Here is a 19,461-nt window from a genome sequence, read left to right as displayed (position 1 = left end):
AAGAATCTTGAGGTTATTCATCCAACTAACTAAAGTTGTATCTGTTACCCGCCTTGAAAAGAATTTGAATGTCCAAGAGTGTACAAAGAAGTGGGCCACAGAAGTCTACTTTATGACAGCCCTCTGTGCCCTGATTCCCTCTTTCAGTGTGCAGAAACAATTCATAAAGCATACAGAGAGGGGTGGACATGAGGAACAGGTCTGTTGGTTCTGCAGAGAAAAAGAAGGGAAGGGCCCAGAAAATAATAAGATTACCCCCTGCCTTGGGTATGGACAGAAGAGGGGCTCCCACAAATGCTAAATCATCTCATATGCCCAATTCCAAGGGATCCCCAGGATTGTGCGGTGTGTCGGGGGCAAGGCAATCAAGGTTTCAGCTTTAATGGATAGTAAAGTTTGCCAATGAAATGAGGACTTCCCAGACAGAGGCAAAAGGAAGCTTCTAGGCAAGAAACTTCAGGACGGGCTACACAGTAAGGCTAGTCAATTCTGGAAGCCCAACGTAAATAAGGACCCCTAGGACAGAGGCAGTAGGAAATTTTTAGGCAAGAAACTTCAAGTGAGGGCTACAAGACTAGTTAATTCTGGAAGCCCAGGCCTGAGAAGGGATGCCTTCCTCAGGCAGTGATTTAACACAGGGGCACAGGAGACATCCTATCCCCTATGACTCACTCTGTTCCTTTCCAGATGGGAAACCAAAACTCGGTACCACCAGCCTCACCTCTGGGAGGTATCCTCAAAAATTAGGACAGGTTTGACCCTCAAACCCTGACGAAAAAGAGATTAGTCTTCTCTCGTAACACCTCGTGGCCTCAGTATAAATTGGGAAACAGAGAAATCTGGCTAGAACAGGGGAGTCTTAATTATCATACCATCCTACAGCTAGATCTGTTTTGCCAGAAACAAGGCAAATGGACAGAGGTCCCTTATGTCCAGGTTTTTATGGCCTTAAGAGAAAATCCAGAACTGTGTAAAAAGTGTAAGATAGACCACACAGTTCTCGCCATCGTTACAAACCAAACAATAGACACCTTAGACCCAAACCCTACCAACCTTACACCCCCACCCTTGAATACCAAAGAAATATCTGTTCCTCCTACTCCTCCCTACTCCAACTCCTCGCCCACAGCGCCTTCACCACCTTACCTGTGTCCCCTTCAAGAAATGGCTGGCCCTAATGGACCAGTCAGGGTACAGGTTCCCTTTTCAATGCGGGACTTAGGAAAGCTAAAAACAGAGCTAGGAAGTTTCTCTGACGACCCTAACAACTCCACAGAAAAATTTAGGAACTTAACATTCACCTTTGATTTAGGTTGGAAAGATATAATGATAATCTGCAACCAAGTGCTCACCCAGAGAGAAAGACTAAATCTCACTGAGGCAGCCAGATGATTTTCAGATGGGCTATATATACAAAACCAACAGGCCTACCCCATGGGCACCGTCACAGTCCCAGGCATAGACCTGGGATGGGATTATAATACCCAAGGAGGGAGACAGGCGAGAGACCACATGTTAGTGTGCCTGGTTGAGGGAATGAAAGCTTGCAGGATAAAACCTACCAATTTCAATAAACTGGCCACTGTCAACCAAAAAAAAAAAAAAACCAATAAAACCCCACTGCCTTCCCAGAAAGACTAAAAGAAGCCCTCTTGAAGTACACAAATTTAGACCCAGGATCACCAGAAGGGGAACTAGTTTTAAAAGACAGATTACTAACTCAAACTGCTCCAGACATTAGGCGCGAACTTCAAAAACAAGGGCTAGGACCCCAAGCTCCCTTAAACAAACTATTGAAGTTCTCTTCCTCAGTCTTCTTTATATTATTAGAGACCAGGAAGAAGAAAGGCTCCGAGAAAGGGAGAAAAAGGAAGAGAAGAGGGAGGCTTGTCTCCTTGCCACCCTACAGGGCAGGTACCACCCACTACCGGCACGAAGACCCAAGGATACGTCACCCGGTGCATGTCACAAATGTGGTTAACTTGGCCACTAGAAAAGGGATTGCCCCCCGAACAAACCACCCCAAAAGCCCTGTCCCAATTGCCAACAGCATGGCCAATTAATTGGAGTCGAGACTGCTCTGAGAGTCAAAGGACTCCCAGGCCCAATCCCTCAATAGAAATGGCCTTAAGCTGACGGGACCCTGGGCTCCAACAGGCTCCCAGCGGGAACACCGAAAACATCAGCATCAGTGCAGAAGAGCCAAGGGTTACTTTAGATGTAGCAGGAAGGCCAGAAACTTTTACACGGAGCCGCCTTTTTCCATACTAACCTCCTATCGAGGACCCCTCTCTTCTAACAAAAACACGGTTCAGGGAGTCATAAAGGCACTTACACATACTAAATACGACCAGTCCTGCTGGATTTGTCTATAGGCTTGGGGACAATCCACAAAAAGCTGGCCCACCTCTTGGCAGGTCTGGGTTCAAATGTCAGGTTTTCTTCACTGTACCCTCTCCACCAGGGCACAGGGGATATTCAAAAGCTACGATAACCAAACTGTACACCCTATCACAGGGGCCGTGTACCCAGGAGTAAAAATAAGAGGGGGGCAAAGCCCATTGTACACTTACTCACCCAGTCCCCAAAGATACTCATATCAGGTGAGATCTCTAAATCGCTCCTTTTGCAATATAACTGTCATGCTAACACACAGCCTCAGAAACCTAACTACATCTTTCCCTGGTCCTCCACCCTCGTCAGCAGGTTAACCTTCCCCTCCAATACCTCTTCAGACACACAGTTAGACTACACTGGAGCGTTTTGCCAGGAGAGATCATTGGGTTGCGACCATTTGGCCCTTCTAGCCGCTTCCACATGGAAATTCGGCAACAACAGAAATAATTGCACCTTGGTAGATAAAACTGCCAAGGAAAAGGTTTTCATAGACTCCATCCACAGAGTGATCTTCTGGGAAAACCTAAAAAAACAATGTCACCCATGACATTACTGCCTGCTTTAGTTAGTCCGCTAACAGCAGCTGCCCTAACTGCCACATACTTTTAGAAATATATCTCCACCTTCCAAAAGCCATGTCTCAGGTTGTCTCCCATTATCTTCGGGCCTATATTATGTATGTGGAACTGTAGCTTATATATGCCTACCCACAAACTGGACAGGATTATGCACAGTAGGATATGTCCTCCCTCTTGGGTCTTTAGCTGAAGCAGGAGCTCCTATCCCTTTACCTTTAAACGCCACTCACAAGGTGGCAAAAAGAACAAGGCCCCTAATTCCCATATTAATAAGACTTAGCAGTCTTATTTGAACAGCTGGCCTCACAGCCAGAACCATGGGGGTGCTAGGAGCTGCTCAAGTTTATACAAACCTCTCACTGAAACTAGCCCAGCTCAATACCCAGGTAATAGCCTCTATAGCTATTCTACAAACCCAAATAAATTCTTTGGCAGCTGTGGTACTTCAAAATCGAGGAAGATTATACATGTTGACAGCTAGCCGTGGGGGTATGTGCACCATGCTAAGTGAACAACGCTGCTTTTGGGTAAACCAAAGTGGTCAAGTCCAAGGACATATCTGCCACTTTTTAGATAAGGCCAGATAACTCCAAACACAACCCGAACAAAGATGGAACTCTTGGTCATCTGTCTGGTCTTGGGGATCTTGGCTAACACCATTCCTTGGCCCTTTAATGTCTTTGATTGTTCTCTTACTGTTTGGACCCTGCCTTCTTAAAATACCAACTCGTTTTATATCCTCCCAATTACAAAAGTTTCAATTGCAAATGGCTGTAATTCAGACATCGTCAAATAACACCAGTCCCAAAAGCCCTTTAGATCAAGCTGCCCAACGTGTCCATCCCCAGCTCCCGAAGTCAAGCAAACCCTCCATCAGGGAACAAGTGCCTCTCCTTGGGCCAGCTCTATGCCCCATTGGCAGCAAGAAGTAGCTACAGAAGACAGACTACCCCCTTTCGACAACTCCAAAGATTTGGGAGAATGGCACTTGAGAGGGGGAAGATGTAAGAGGGAGGGGGAGAGCTTACACTTGGGAGGAGAAAGAGACAGGGGGTGGTGACATTCCTCAATAAGATGGTCCCTAACTTGGTAACTAAATGATAAGCCAAGGAAATCATCTCTACAGGGGTCCCTGACTTGGCTGTTAAACATTAACGGGGGGGAGATAGGAGAAAAAGGGTATAAAACCGTAAGAAAACATCTATCGGGGCCACTCAGACTCTCTCTCTGAGTAGCCCTCTTGATGCTCCCCAGTCAAATGTACTTTCGCTACTAACCCTCTGCTAGCTAATAAACCTCTGCTCGCTTGACTCTATTTGTCTCAGTGTTTGAAGTCTTTCCTACACTGAAGACAAGAACAGAGGGCGTTCTCCGGTAACAGTTGCATAACTTGAAGAATGTAATCAATGACACTGAAATAAATGTACACGCAGAAAGTCGAATTGGTGTATGTTCTTGCTGTGTATATTCTCAACAACAACAAAATAAGTTATTTTAAAAAAGAACAATCTTGGGCTCTTTATGAAAGCTTTCAGACAAAAGTTAATTTTGTGGCCATAGTAGTTATCCAATACTATATAGCTCTAGATTTGCATAGCAAACCCAAGGGGGTTTATGTGATTAATTGACGCTCTTGTTGGTAAATAACCAGGCCACACCTAATGAAACCGGTCTTTTGTGTTTGTGTGATCAACAATAATCTCTGAGATTATTGTGATCACAAGGGGGTTAGGAGAAGACTGTCAAGAAAACTGTGAGAGACTTTGAAATGGGTGAAAAGATTACAGGCAGTCCCCAGGTTACAAACGACTGATTTATGTACAACCTGTAGTTACAAACCAACCCCCACAAAGCCTATTATATTAAAAATTCCAGATACAAACAATGATTCATAATAAACTTTTCAACATGCATCAAAACATTATTATTATTACTATGTTAAAGATGTTTTAGTACATCCGGAAATTTTTTTATGCGTAGAAAGTACACTATATACTATATACTAAGGCAAACATTTGACTGACATTAGATACCAGCCATACCCAACCGTTACAACTTACATGTAAATTTCACTTAAAGACAGATTTAGGAATGGAACTCGTTTATAATCCGGGGACTGCCTGTACTGGGTATTCTTTCAGGGGAAATCTGGGCTTGGATCCTTCTGGGGTTATCTGACTATAGAGGTCTGCGAGTTGACTATTTTGTAACTCTCTAGAACAAAATGTGATTTGAGGAGAGCAAATAATTCCTATTTATAGACATGTAAATGAATTTTGTCCAGCAAAGATGCAATTCATTTCACCAACTGGAAGAAGCCAGTCTTCAGACTTGCATCTATTAGCAAATTCGTTTCTGCTTTCCTGATTGTCTGAATACGTATTCGCTCTCTAGATTCTGCTTGGAAACAATTTTTGTATCTTACGGATTCTCTCAGTAATTAATGAGTTAAATAAAAATTTTAACACATGTTCATCCTGTATTAGTACGAAAGTCAGTATTGTTCTTTTCTCAAAAAAAAAAAAGGTAAGGGGTGTTAAGGAATAATATTTTGAAATGTCTACTGAGGGATATTTTTGCTTATTTCCTCAGTTCTTTCCCCCTTTCTCCTTTTTGTCAGCTAGGGTATTCTACATTCATTGCCTCAGGAAAGGGGTAATGACATTTACACAAAGCAGAGAAAAAATGAGTTAATTCCTGGCTTTTGAGTTTCAAAAGCCTAGCCCCGTATAGGGTTGCTATGAGTTGGAATTGACTCTATCACAATGGGTTTGGTTTTTTTTGGTGGGTGTGTGGGGTGGGGGGAAGGAAAGTGGAAGAAGCTCAGGCATAATCAAGAGATTTGAAAGAATGCATGAGTCTGAGCAAGCCTTCCCGTTCACCAAGCCAGATAGATTTCCAGGCTTGGGGAGAGGAGGAGAGGGGTAAAGCTGTTGAACAACTATTATGGATAACGAAGAGAGGGACCTGTGCCCTTCTGCCTACCCCAAGCCAACCCTGTGGGTGAGACAATAGACAATAGACTGCGCAAATAAAATTCATAAATCTGAGAGTGGGGCTGGAGCCAGAGGTGTGGATTTGGGGGCCATCTGCAGACAGGTCATGGCGTGAAGGTCAGAGACGAAGGCAGAACAGTTGGGAAGCTGCCTTGCATGGAGGGCAGGAGAAGGGGAGCCAGTGAAGGACGGGGAGAGAGGAGGGAGCTTGCACGTCCTGAGGGCCTACTATGTGCCAGGCACGTAACGTAGGACACGTGAGGTAGATTGGCATGAAGCAGGAAAAGCACTGGCTTTAGAATTTTGAGTCTGACCCAGTCACTTATTCTGAGCCTCCTGGCCCGTCTGTAACCTGGGGCTAATCGTGCCATCCCACAGTCATCTTAAGGGTGAGTGGCTCAGCACCTGCAGTGGTAGGCCCCTCATCTAAGGTAGTTATTACTACCATAGGAGAATAAAAGGCGATTGGTGAACAGCTGCAGTCAAGACTGAAGGTGAGTGTGCGATGAAAAAATAGATGAGACCACTGTGGATAACCCCAGGGAAAGCATGTCAGGGAGAGAACTTGCCAGGCAGGGGCGCCAGCAGTGGCTAGGAAGGGCAGTGGCGTGGGGGGCGTCGGGGAGGGGGATTGAAGAAGGTGAGGCCTGGGCAAAGGAGGAAGGGAAGACTGAGTGCCCAGGAGGAAGCCTGGGGCACCTGGGAGGGAGAAACCAGCAGACAAGGCAAAGCATGAGGACAACTTGGTAGGCAGGGAACACACTTCATTCTATTCGGGCACTGGCTCCTGGGGTTTGGAGATTGGGGTGTTTATGGCATTGTAATGAGCTGCTAGACTCACAAGCCAACCTCATCCTCGGCTCCCAGGGGCCTGGTTTTGCTTGGGATGCTAATGGAATTTGGCACTGGGCCATGGAAATGCCAGTGTGCTGTTCCCAGCAATGTGTGGTGGGAAAGTCCTGTCTTGGAAGACAACTAACTACCTATGAGACCTTGGGGAAAGTGCTAGAGATCCCTGGGCTCCGACCTACCCATCTGTAAAATGGGCTCAATCCTACCTGCCTGTCTGCTTCCCAGAGTGCTGCTGAGGATATACGTAAAAGCTTCTTGTACACCATAAGGAATTATAAAATCTCAGAGATCATCACTGATATCAAGTATAGTTCACAGATGAAGTGGCTTTCTCCCTGCTGGCCTCTTTCTCAGAAAAGTTTAGAGGAAATCATTTTGAAGTGCTTTGATCTTGGCAGAAAGACAGTGTGTAAATTCGAGATGTCACAGTTCATTACTCCTTCTGCTTTGGAACCAAGGATGACCAGTTTTATTCAATAGCTGGTGACAACTGTTCTGAATTGCTTAAGGCCCCTGAATCCCACTGAGTTCTAGCCCCTGAGATTGGCCCACTTACTGTTTCTGCTTCCCTCGGTGCCATCGTCACATAACGTTCCTGAAACAGAGCCCAGGGTTCCCTGTGAAGGCGACTCAAGGGCAGGGGCCCCGTTTATGTTATTGTGCTCCTCACTTAGGTCCTCGATGTCCATTCCCGGTAGTTATTCCTGAGACTTGGGTCCAAGTCTTGGCTCTGCCACGTGATTGTTACCTGGGCTCCGTTACTGCGTAATAGTAATAATAGTGGTGACCTTTTATTGTGTGCCAGGCATTTTATTAACCTCTGAGAGAGGGGCTTCATCCCAGCCTGGAACCTTCTCTTTCTTCCCCCATTTGCATGGCATAACCAAATTTAAATATCCTCTGAGCCAAGGAGTGGGAGTCTCTGATTGGAGCCATTACATGGCTCACTTAAAATGGGATGAGAGCAGTGGTGCTGTAACCGAACGAGGGTTCCTGTCCTGTCCGATTAGCCGATCGAAATAAGACGGATGCACATACCACCAGTTGCAAGGGAACCAGAAAGTGGAAATTTATTGTCTGCGCAGACAAGGAGCAATGCAGGGTCTAGTGACCATAAGGCCACATGCTCCCTCATATGCATGTGAAAGACAATGAATAAGAAAACAGGACAATGAATAAGGAAGACCAAAGAATTAGGAACCAACTTGATGGGATCTAACAACAACCACAACATGTGATTGTACAACACTGAACTGTGAATTTTAAAGGGGTTGGGGAGCTTTTTATTTCCAATGGCATCTGGGGTTGGGTTTGGTGCCCAGAACTCTCTGCCCTTAGCCCTCCCATGTCCACATTTGGGGGTCCGGATGTTGAATCATGTTGGTGATGTTCAGGTCCAAGGACAGGCCGAGGACATAGCTTTTCAGGTCCTGTGCATGTACAAACCAAGATTTTCGTGGAATCTGGTCAATTTGATGTTGGTGTCTTCCTGTTCCTTGCTGCTGTTTCTGTGGAAATGTTGGTTGCAGGTGAGATTCATGACGTTATTAAATGCAGAGTTGGGTGTTCAATTCTCTGGGGATTGAAAGGAAACCCTGGTGGAGTAGTGGTTAAGTGCTACAGCTGTTAACCAAATGGTCAGCAGTTCAAATCCGCCAGGGGCTCCTTGGAAACTCTATGGGGCAGTTCTACCCTGTCCTATAGGGCCGCTATGAGTGGGAATCGACTTGACAGCCCTGGGTTTGGTTTTTTTGGTTTGGGGATTGAAAAAAACAGAGTAGAGTGAGATCTCTCTGTCAGTGTACCGCATGTATGGGCAGTTATAAACTGAGGAGACTTTAAAAAACTCTGAAGAGACTTGGAGAGACATTTGTTATGCCCATGGAGGCTAATATTCAACATTGGGTGGAACCATAATCTCTTTTCTCTTTACAATCTATGCTGGCATTGGTAGTCCACAACTCTCTGTCTTTTGCTCTGACTGATTCCTGTGTCCATGGTAGCTGACAGAGAGGGTGTTCAGAGAATCCCTGATGGAGCAGGAGAACAGTAGGATGCAGACCTCAAAAAAAAAAAAAAAAGGAATAGAGGGGGTGTTGATCTTGACACTCTAGGCTGGGGTGGGGTGTGAGGACTGTCCAGTACTTCATGCATGCATAGTGGGATCCACTTCGCGAGTTGTCTAGCTCCGTTAGGTACTCTGATATGAACTTCTCTTGGTTCTTTCCAGATTGGAGCTGCATTTGGTGCCTCATGGATACCACTTCTTGGAGTCCTCAACAGGTGAGGGATTTAGAACAAATGTTCTCAACTCTAACCTAAAGACTGATGGTTTGAACCTGGTGATTAGCTTCCATAAAGATTACAGTATTGTCAAGAAACCCTATTGAGCAGTTCTACTCTGTAACACATGGGGTCGCCATGTGGGAATTGACTGGATGGCAATGGGTTTAGCAGACACATTCTCATCAAACGGTTTAGCCAATAATTATAGCTATTATCAGCAGGGATTTAAACATGTAAACATTGAAGCCTGAGCCTGGTGTTTTTTTCATTTAAAGGATACTAGAGTATTAAAAAAACAATTTAAAAAGATATTTTACTTAATTTTTTAAATTACAAAACTAACCGCCCCTTCCCTTCACAGTTCTAATCCAATATTAACAGTTTGGTGTGTATTTTACACTTTTCTCTATCCCCTTGCAAACATACACAAAATGAATGCATGTGATGGTATTAACAAAAATAACTTTATTGAGATAAGATCTACATGCCATAAAGTTCACTCCTTTAAAATTCACAGTTCAGTGTTGTACAATCACATGTTGTGGTTGTTGTTAGATCCCATCAAGTTGGTTCCTAATTCTTTGGTCTTCCTTATTCATTGTCCTGTTTTCTTATTCATTGTCTTTCACATGCATATGTGGCGATCGAAAACACCATGGCTTGGGTCAGGCACACCTTAGTCTTCTAGGTGACATCTTTGCTCTTCAACACTTTAAAGAGGTCTTTTTGCAGCACATTTGCCTAATGCAATGCATTTTTTTGATTTCTTGACTGCTGCTTCCATGGGTGTTGATTGTGGATCCAAGTAAAATGAAATCCTTGACAACTTCAATCTTTTCTCCTTTTATCATGATGTTGCTTATTGGTCCAGTTGTGAGGATTTTTGTTTTCTTTATGTTGAGGCGTAATCCATACTGAGGGCTGTGGTCTTTGATCTTCAAGTCCTCTTCACTTTCAGCAAGGAAGGTTGTATCATCTGCATATCGCAGGTTAAGTTTTTTCTTCAGTTCTTTCTGCTTGAGAAACTCAGAGCATGTTCTTCCCTTTTGGTTTTCCATCTCCAGGTCTTTGCACATGTCATTATAATACTTTTTTTTGTCTTCTCTAGTCACCTTTCGAAATCTTCTGTTCAACTCTTTTACTTCATCATTTCTTCCTTTCATTTTAGCTACTCAATGTTTGAGAGGTAGTTTCAGAGTCTCTTCTGACATCCATTTTGGTCGTTTCTTTCTTTCCTGTCTTTTAATGACCTTTTGCTTTCTTCATGTATGATGTCCTTGATGTTGTTCCACAACTTGTCTGGTCTTCTGTTATTAGTGTTCAACACATCAAATCTATTCTTAAGACGGTCTCTAAATTCAGGTGGGATGTACTCAAGGTCGTACTTTGGCTCTCATTGACTTGTCTAATTTTCTTCAGTTTCAACTTGAACTTGCATATAAGCAATTGATGGTCTGTTTCACAGTTGACCTCTGGCCTTGTTCTGACTGATGATATTGGCTTTTCTATTATCTCTTCCCACAGATATAGTCGATTTGATTCCTGTGTATTCTATCTGGCAAGGTCCACACGTATACTCACCGTTTATGTTGGTGAAAAAAGGTATTTGCAGTGAAGAAGTTGTTGGTTTATGATTGTCCAATTCAAAATGGCCAATACCAGTCCATTTCAGCTCACCAATGCCTAGAATATCAGTCTTTATGAGTTCCATTTCATTTTCCTAGATTCATACTTTGTACATTCCACATTCTGATTTTTAATGGATGTTTGCAGCTGTTTCTTCTCATTTTGAGTCGTGCCACATCAGCGAATGAAGGTCCTGAAAGCTTGATTTCATCTACTTTGAGGAGGCAGGTCTTCCCCAGTTACCTTTTGAGTGCCTTCCAACTTGAGGGTCTCATCTTCCAGCACTATATCAGACAGTGTTCCTCTGCTATTCATAAGGTTTTCACTGGCTAAATCTTTTCAGAAATAGACTGCCGGGTCCTTCTTCCTAATCTGTCTTAGTCTGGGAGCTCAGCTGAAACTTGGCCGCCAGGGGTGGCCCTGCTAGTATCTGAATACCAGTGGCATAGCTTCTAGCATCACAGCAACATGCAAGCCCCCACAGTGTGACAAACTGACAGACACGTGGGGGTACATACACATATCATGGTTTTATTTTCTCTTTTTTCTAAAAACAACAAACTATACTTTATACAGAAAATTTAGATTACTTCAACGGGCTTTTTTCTCTTAATGTATCATGAACATCCCTCCAGATAAAAAGATACAGATTTTCTTTTTTATTTTTAATAGCTGCATAATACGATATGAATACATGGTTTATTCAACCATTCAGGTAGTTTCCAACTTTTGCTACAACAAATTGAAGAATAGAGAGTATACAGAAACAGATATAAGTATTTATGGAGGACAGTTCTACCTCAAGAGCCTATAAGAATCTGTCGATGCATTCCATAAACACTTATTGAAAACTTCCTGATCCAGGACAGAGCAATGGAGATTGGAGCCATGATCACCTTCATGTAGATGATCCCTGGCCACCAGAGAGCTCAGGCCATCCTCTGAAGACACTGTTGCCTAAGCCTTCAAGCTTAACCCTGAAAATAAAAGTGTCAAGTACATTTGGCAAGAATACTGACTTTAGAATTAGAACCAAGCTCCCTGGTTTCCTGGCCAGTGTCCACACACTGAGAAGTCCTGTCCCTGTGATATCTTCTGTGCAGCCAGGAGGGATGATGGGTTAAGAGTGGAGAGCCAGGAGGGTGCTCCTGCCTGAGGTAAGTGGGGGACGGGAGGCAGGGAAAAGGGTCTCCAAATGTGCCATTTCAGCTTCAATAAGGACATTGACCCTGCATATTCTCTGTTCTCCTGGCATCTTCTGTCTCCCTTGGGTTACCTCAGTGCCATGAAAACAGAAGGTGAGGGTCATTTCTGAATCTTGTTCAGTAATTCCTACGCATTCATCTCACGAAAGGCAGCATGGAAAGCAGAGCGGAAACGTTTCTGCAGAAGGATTCACCAGGTCCTCACTTTTTACCTTGGAATCAGTATGATGTATCGGTATAACTTTATAGAAAGAAATTCAAAAATCTTAAAAAAAACTCCATCGCCCTTAGCAAAAAGTATGTTCATGTGATGGCAGACGGTTTAGCCATACAGCTTCCTGTTCTACCCTTTCCTTCTCTTTACTTAACATTATTTTCACTTACATTTTCATGTGTGAACATAGTAATATGCTTGTGATATTTCAAGATATCTTATAAAATTGTAACATTACATGTAACAGGTGAACATACATACGAAATTTCAAATAAACAGTGAAAAAGAAAGTTTCACGCCCTTCCATTCACACCCGCTACCCAATAGTGGTTTCCATTTTACCTAGTTCCCTAGTTCTCGGTCCATGGGGCATACAGAGTTTTGTTATCATGGTCACATGACCACATTGACTGTTGCATCATGTCCTGTCCCATTGAGGCCCAGTGGGTAGAGGCGGCTGGTCTGCCCTGCTCCTCCCCAGGGCCAAGCTCCTGCCTCATGGAGAGCTTGGCACTCACCCAAGTGTGTTCGGTGCCCAACAGAGGAAGATGAGGATGCTTTCTGGGTTAGGAGGGAGTGCTCATCTCGGGGCTCCAGGAAAGTGGTTTAGGAGGTTAGATGGCTCTTGAGTAGGGAGAGTATAAGGGTTAAAGGAGAGGTGTGGAACCTGGCTCTGGCCCTGCGAGCCTCTGTGGTTGACCTTGGCTGCCTTTCCCATGGCTTCTGGTTCCCTTCTGCCTTTTTATGGGGAGCCTCAGGTCTGGACCATGGAAGCCTGGATAGTGCAATAGTTTGCAATTGTCTACTAATCTAAGGAGCCCTGGTGGCACAGTAGTTAAGAGCTACAGCTGCTAACTAAAAGGTTGGCAGTTCAAATCCACCAGACGCTCCTTGGAAACCCTATGGGGCAGTTCTACTCTGTCCTATAGGGTCGCTCAGAGTTGGAATCGACTCAACAGCAACGGTTTTGGTTTTACTAATCTAAAGGTTGGCGGTGTGAACCCATGGAGCCACCGGTGCTGCAGAAGAAAAGCCTTGTGAACTGCTTCCATAAAGATTATAGCCAAGAAAACTCTATGGAGCAGTTCTATTCTGTAACACTTGGTGGCAGCTAACAACAGCAACAGGTCTAGGCCCTTCTTAGGTGAACCTCAGGCAGCCATGCTAGAGGGCGATGCTCTTGATCACCCACTGGTGCCAGCTGGGCAGCTGGGTGAACAGAGGAGAGAAATCTCTATACCTGGACATGGGTTGCAGCTCCCCAGAGCCCTCTATAGCTGCAGTAACAGCACTCCTCCCAGGGCAATTCAGGCTGAATGTCCAGATTTCTTTTCCCAAATAACCTATTCCAGGGAATCTTGAATCCTGGCAGTAGCCAGGGTTTTCTATGTGCTCTGAAAAAGCCAGGTTTTGACTTAAAACTCAAAAACCCTCTTTTGATGTGCAGCCGAGACCCCAGAGACAGGAGAAGCTGAGGCTCAGGCGAGTGTGACTTCTGTTGCTTTTATTATGATTTAAATGCACCTGCACTGGTACATAAACGGAGCAAAGATTGAAGTAGTCAAGGATTTCATTTTACTTGGATCCACAATCAACAGCCATGCAAGCAGCAGTCAAGAAATCAAAAGACGCATTGCATTGGGCAAATCTGCTGCAAAGGACCTCTTGAAAGTGCTGAAGAGCAAAGATGTCACCCTGAAGACTAAGGTGCGCCTGACCCAAGCCATGGTATTTTCAATCACATCATAAGCATGTGAAAGCTAGACAATGAATAAGGAAGACCGAAGAGGAGTTGACACCTTTGAATTGCGGTGTTGGCGAAGAATATTGAATATACCACGGACTGCCAAAAGAACAAACAAATCTGTCTTAGAAGAAGGGCAGCCAGAATGCTCCTTAGACGCAAGAATGGTGAGACTGCGTCTTACATACTTTGGACATGTTGTCAGGAGGGATGAGTCCCTGGAGAAGGACATCATGCTTGGCAGAGTGCAGGGTCAGCGGAAAAGAGGAAGACCCTCAACGAGGTGGATTGACAGCGGCTGCAACAATGAGCTCAAGCATAACAACGATTTTAAGGATGGCGCAGGACCGGGCAGTGCTTCGTTCTGTTGCGCATAGGACTGACTCGACAGCACCTAACAACAACAACAACAGCACTGGGTGGGCAAGAGGTGAGGGCAGTTTGATGGTAATGGAATTTAGGTTGGAAACGTGTTGACAATGTTTCCTCTTCTTTGAACTTCAACAAAAAATGTTTGGCATATTGTTTTCCAGGTATTGTTACCTCTGAGGCTGTGGAGGCATTAATTGTGGTAATATCTAAGAGCTCTCCTGCTGTTTCCATCCACCCAGGCCCCTGCAGGACTCCAGGAGAAAGCCTAGCTTGTCTCACACAGCAGGAAGAGAAAGGAGCCACTTGATAAAACTCAGAGGAACAGGGTACCTTCTACTGTGTTTGAGGGACAATTTCCCAGAAAATGCCTTTTCTCCTTTCTCTGCCAGAGCAGGACTTAAATGAATCAAATAAATTCTTAGGAGGAGGGGACATATTTAACCAGGCTAGAGGATTCCTTTTTCTGTTTATTACTGGTGTTACATAAGAAATGAGTTTCTTGTAGAAAAATGATAAGGATAAACAAAAAGAATTTTAAAATTGCCGCAACAGCACAAATAACAGAGAATCACTTAATATTTTGCGATATATTTTTCCAGACTTTCCCCCTTGCAAATATATTTAGAAACCTAGATGCCAGCCAGACCTGTTATCAGGAGGGACCAGTCCCCAGGAAAGGACATCGTGTTTGGTGAAGTAGAGGGTCAGTGAAAAAGAAGATGGATTGACACAGTGGCTGCAACAGTGGGCTCAAACATAATGATTGTGAGGATGGTGCAGGACCGGCAATGTTTCATTTTGGTGTACAGAGTCCCTGTGAGTTGGAAGTGACTCCACAGCAGCTAACAACAAATGCCAGCTGAGTCTCCTGTCCCCTTGAATTCCAGATAAGATCAACTTGAAACCCTGTTCATAGCCTGTGGAAGTAGAAAGTTTCTCCATTTTTTCTGCAAATTACTAGGTAGTGAGCAGGAGAGTCGTCCTGCAGCCACTGCCACTTCTTCCCCTGCCTTTGCCTTGTATCAACATAGGTATGAAACTCGGCCACTTCCCAGTCTTCACACACACACACACACACACACACACACACACACGTGCGCGCAAACACAAGCTCTCATATGAACCTTTGTGAAGGACATTCTACTGAAGGTTTAGTGGGAAGAGGAGAGGTTTACGTTGCAGCAAACAGCTTCAAGTTACCAGTGGGAATGAGGGATTCCAGGGGTTAAAATCGCTTTCAGCTCCTCTATCTCTAAAAAAATATATATATATATATACACCCTATGGGGCAGTTCTACTCTGTCCTATAGGGTCACCGTGAACTGGAATTGACTCGATGGCAATGGGATGCCCAGGCCACCCTTCTCCACTGATTCTCTTGCTCCTTCATTCACTTTTCTCCGTTACTCTCTCTGGAGCAAAAGAAATTCCTCTCCTTCATCTCAGGCAGAGAGATGAGAGTTCCTTTTCTTCATTTCTGGCTGAAAAATTGTGTCCTTTCTGCCCTCCTGGTAATGAGGAAAGTGCCTGATGCTGACCTGAATACCTCTTGTCAGCTGCTGTCAAGTCAGTCCCCAACTCATGGCGACCCCATGCACAACAGGATGAAACGCTGCCCAGTCCTACACCATCCCCGTGATCGGTTGAGGATTAGACAGTTGTGATCCACAGGGTTTTCAATGGCTGATTTTCATAAGTAGATCACCAGACCTTTCTTCCTAGTCCGTCTTAGTCTGGAAGCTCTGCTGAAACGTGTTCCACGGCACGGCAAACCCACGTGTGTCAGAGTAGAACTGTGCTCCATATGGTAGTCAATGGCTGATTTTTCCAAAGTAGATTGCCTTTCTTCTGAGGCGCCTCTGGGTAGACTTTCTTTCTCCAATCTTTCGGTTAGCAGCTGAGCCAAGCAGGTTAACTGTTTGCAGTACCCGGGGATTCCACTCAGCATCACAGGAACACGTAGTGTGCCACCGACAGATGAGCGGTGGCATAGCAGGAGGTGCCTTGGCTGGGAATTGAACCTCGGTCTTCCACATGGAAGGTGAGACTTTTACCACTGAGCCACCAAGGCCCCAATACCTCTTAGCTGTCCCTTAGTTGCACAGAGAGAAGCTTTGATGCTATAGCTATAATAAGGATGTGGGTTCCTGGCCAAGGACCTCTTTCTCTTCAACTTTAGTCTTAGGTAAGGGATGCAGGAGGATTTTTCTTCCAGTTACATATATATTTTACATTTTCTACATACTTTTGATAGCTTTCCATGACAATAAATATGCATCTACATGATAATACCTACTACTTACATAGAGCTTATCGTGTGCGAAGCATGAAGTGGCTTTTCATGTGTTAATCCACTTAATCCCTACAACAATCCCATGAAGTATCTAATATTATTATCCCCACCTTACAGAAAACAAAAGACAAAACTAAAAAAGTATATTAAATATCATAAAAATAGTATTACATCTGTGAAACAAGATCAGGATGTACTCCAGTTGTCTTGGCTCTAATCTTTTTTCCTGTGAAGTTCTCCTCTGTAACTAGAAACCACCAACTACATTCCCAGACTCCCTTGCAAGCTGCTTCTGGTTAGGTTCTGCCATGGGAGATGCTAGTGGGGTCTAGAAGGTAGAAGAAAGGAGACATTTTTCTTCCCTGTTTTGGTAGTGCCTCTGGCAGGGGGACCAGCAGCGGGTGAGAGATTTGTTCAGCGTCAGTGCTGGTATCAGCAGCTCGTGAGTCCTGCTCAGCAGAATGGTGTTGTTCTCATACAGTGGAGATAGGGGTGATCCTTGAAGTAGCGCAGCAGTGAGTGTAGGCATGTGGGCACCAGCAGCCCCTTAATCTTTTGGTAGGATCTTCTCTTCTCTTTTGCTCTCCTAGCCCTCCCACCATTGTTATAACCAATCCCTTCCATTAAATCCCTTTTTGCTTGAACACCTAGAGTGGTTTTTATCTGAATGAACACAGACTGAGATTAAAAAATAAAATAACAAAAAAGAGTTCTTAAGTTGCATCAATTGTATTCAAACTCTTCCAAAACATAGAAAAGGAAGGAATATTCCCTAACTCATTTTATGATGCCAGCATCACCCTGGTACCAAAGCCAGGAAAAGACACCACGAAAAAAAGAAAATTATAGACCAATATCCCTCATGAATATAGATGCAAAAATTCTCCACAAAATTCTAACAAACAGAATTCAACAACGTATTATGAAAATCATACTTCACAATCAAGCGGGGTTCATACCAGGAATTCAAAAGTAGCTCAACATTAGAAAATCAATCAATGTAATTCAGGGAAAGGATGCAGGAGGGTTTTTAAAGCAAAGGAAAAGAATCACATGATCATTTCAACTGATGCAGAAAAGGCATTTCATAAAATCCAAAGCCTTTCCTGATTAAAAAAACTCTCAGCAAAATAGGAATAGAAGGGAAATTCCTCAACATAATTAAGGGCATATACATAAAACCAACAGTCAACATTATTCTCATTGGAGAAAAACTGAGACCCTTCCCCTCGAGAACAAGACAAGGATGCCCATCATCACCACTCTCAGTCAATAATGTACTGGAAGCAACCACTGGAGCAATAAGGCAAGAACGGGAAATAAAGGACATCCAAGTCAGAAAGGAAGAAGTAAGAATATCTCTGTTTGCAGGTGACATGATCCTACACATAGAATCTCATGGATTCCACAAGAAAGTAACTGGAACTAGTAGGGTACAAGACCCACATACAAAAATCAGTTGGGCTCCTTTACAACAACAAGGAGAACTACGAAAAGGAAAGAAGAAAACAATACCATTTAAAATAGCCCCCCAAATGATAAAATACCTAGGAATAAACCTAACCAGGGATGTAAAAGACCTATATAATGTAAACTATAAAGCACTACAGTAAAAAACTAGAAGAGACTTACATAAATAGAAGAACATTCTGTGTTCATGTGTCTTAATTATCTAGTGCTGCTATAAGAGAAATACCACAAGTGGATGCCTTTAACAAACTGAAATTTATTACCGGACAGTTTAGGGGGCTAGAAGCCCAAATTCAGGGTGCCAGCTCTGGGGGAACATCCTCGTCATCAATCTTCCCCTAGCCTAGGAGCTTCTCAGTGTAAGGACCCTGGGTGCTCTGTTCCCAGCTCTTCTTTCTTGGTGATGGAGGTCCTCCTCTCTGCTCAATTCTCTCTTTCATGTCTCAAAAGAAATTAATTTAAGATACAACTTAATCCTGTAGATTGAGTCCTGCCTCATTAACATAACTGCCTCTAATCCTGCCTCATTAACATCATAGAGGTTAGGGCTTATGACTTCTAGGATAATCACATCAGATCACAAAATGGTGGACAACCACACAATACTGGGAATCATGGCCTAGCCAAGCTGATAAACATTTTTGGGGGATACAATTCAATCCATAACATCATAACATCATATGACATTGTGAAAATGCCAATACTACCCAAAGTGATCTATAGCTATAATGCAATCCCAATCCAAATTCCAATAACATTCTTTACTGAAATGAAAAACTAATCACCAACTTTATATGGGAAAGAAAGAGGTCCCGAATAGCCAAAGCAATATTGAAGAAGAACAAAGTAAGAGGTCTAACATTTCCTGATCTCAAAACATACTATACAGCCACAGTAATCAAAACAGCCTGGTCCTGGTTCAATGACAGAGACAGAGACCAACGGAACAGATTTGAGAACCCAGGAATTCATCCACAGGCAGCTGATTTTCAACAAAGGGTCAAAGTCCATTCAATGGGGAAGAAATGGTCTCTTTAACAAATGTTGCTGGCGAACCTAGATGATCATTTGCAGGAAAATGAGACAGGACCCATACCTCATATCATACACAAAAACTAACTAAAAATGGATCAAAGACCTAAATGTTAAAGCTAAAACTATAAAGTTCTTGGAAGATAACATAGGGACAAAACTGGGGGACATAATTTTTTAAAAAAGATTATTAAGCAAACTACAAATGCATGAACAACAGAAGATAAAGCAGATTACTGGAACCTCCCCAAAATTAAATACTTACGCTCATTAAAAAACTTCATCAAGAATTAAAAGACAACCTATAGACTGGGAAAGAAACTTCGGAGACGATATTGCCGATAAGGGTCTAATCTCTTAAATATATAGAAAACTCCAAAAACTCAACAAAAAGAC

Source organism: Loxodonta africana, chromosome 12, assembly GCF_030014295.1.
Source record: "Loxodonta africana isolate mLoxAfr1 chromosome 12, mLoxAfr1.hap2, whole genome shotgun sequence".
NCBI classification, from domain to species: domain Eukaryota; kingdom Metazoa; phylum Chordata; class Mammalia; order Proboscidea; family Elephantidae; genus Loxodonta; species Loxodonta africana.
Note: the sequence above shows the minus strand (reverse complement) of the source record.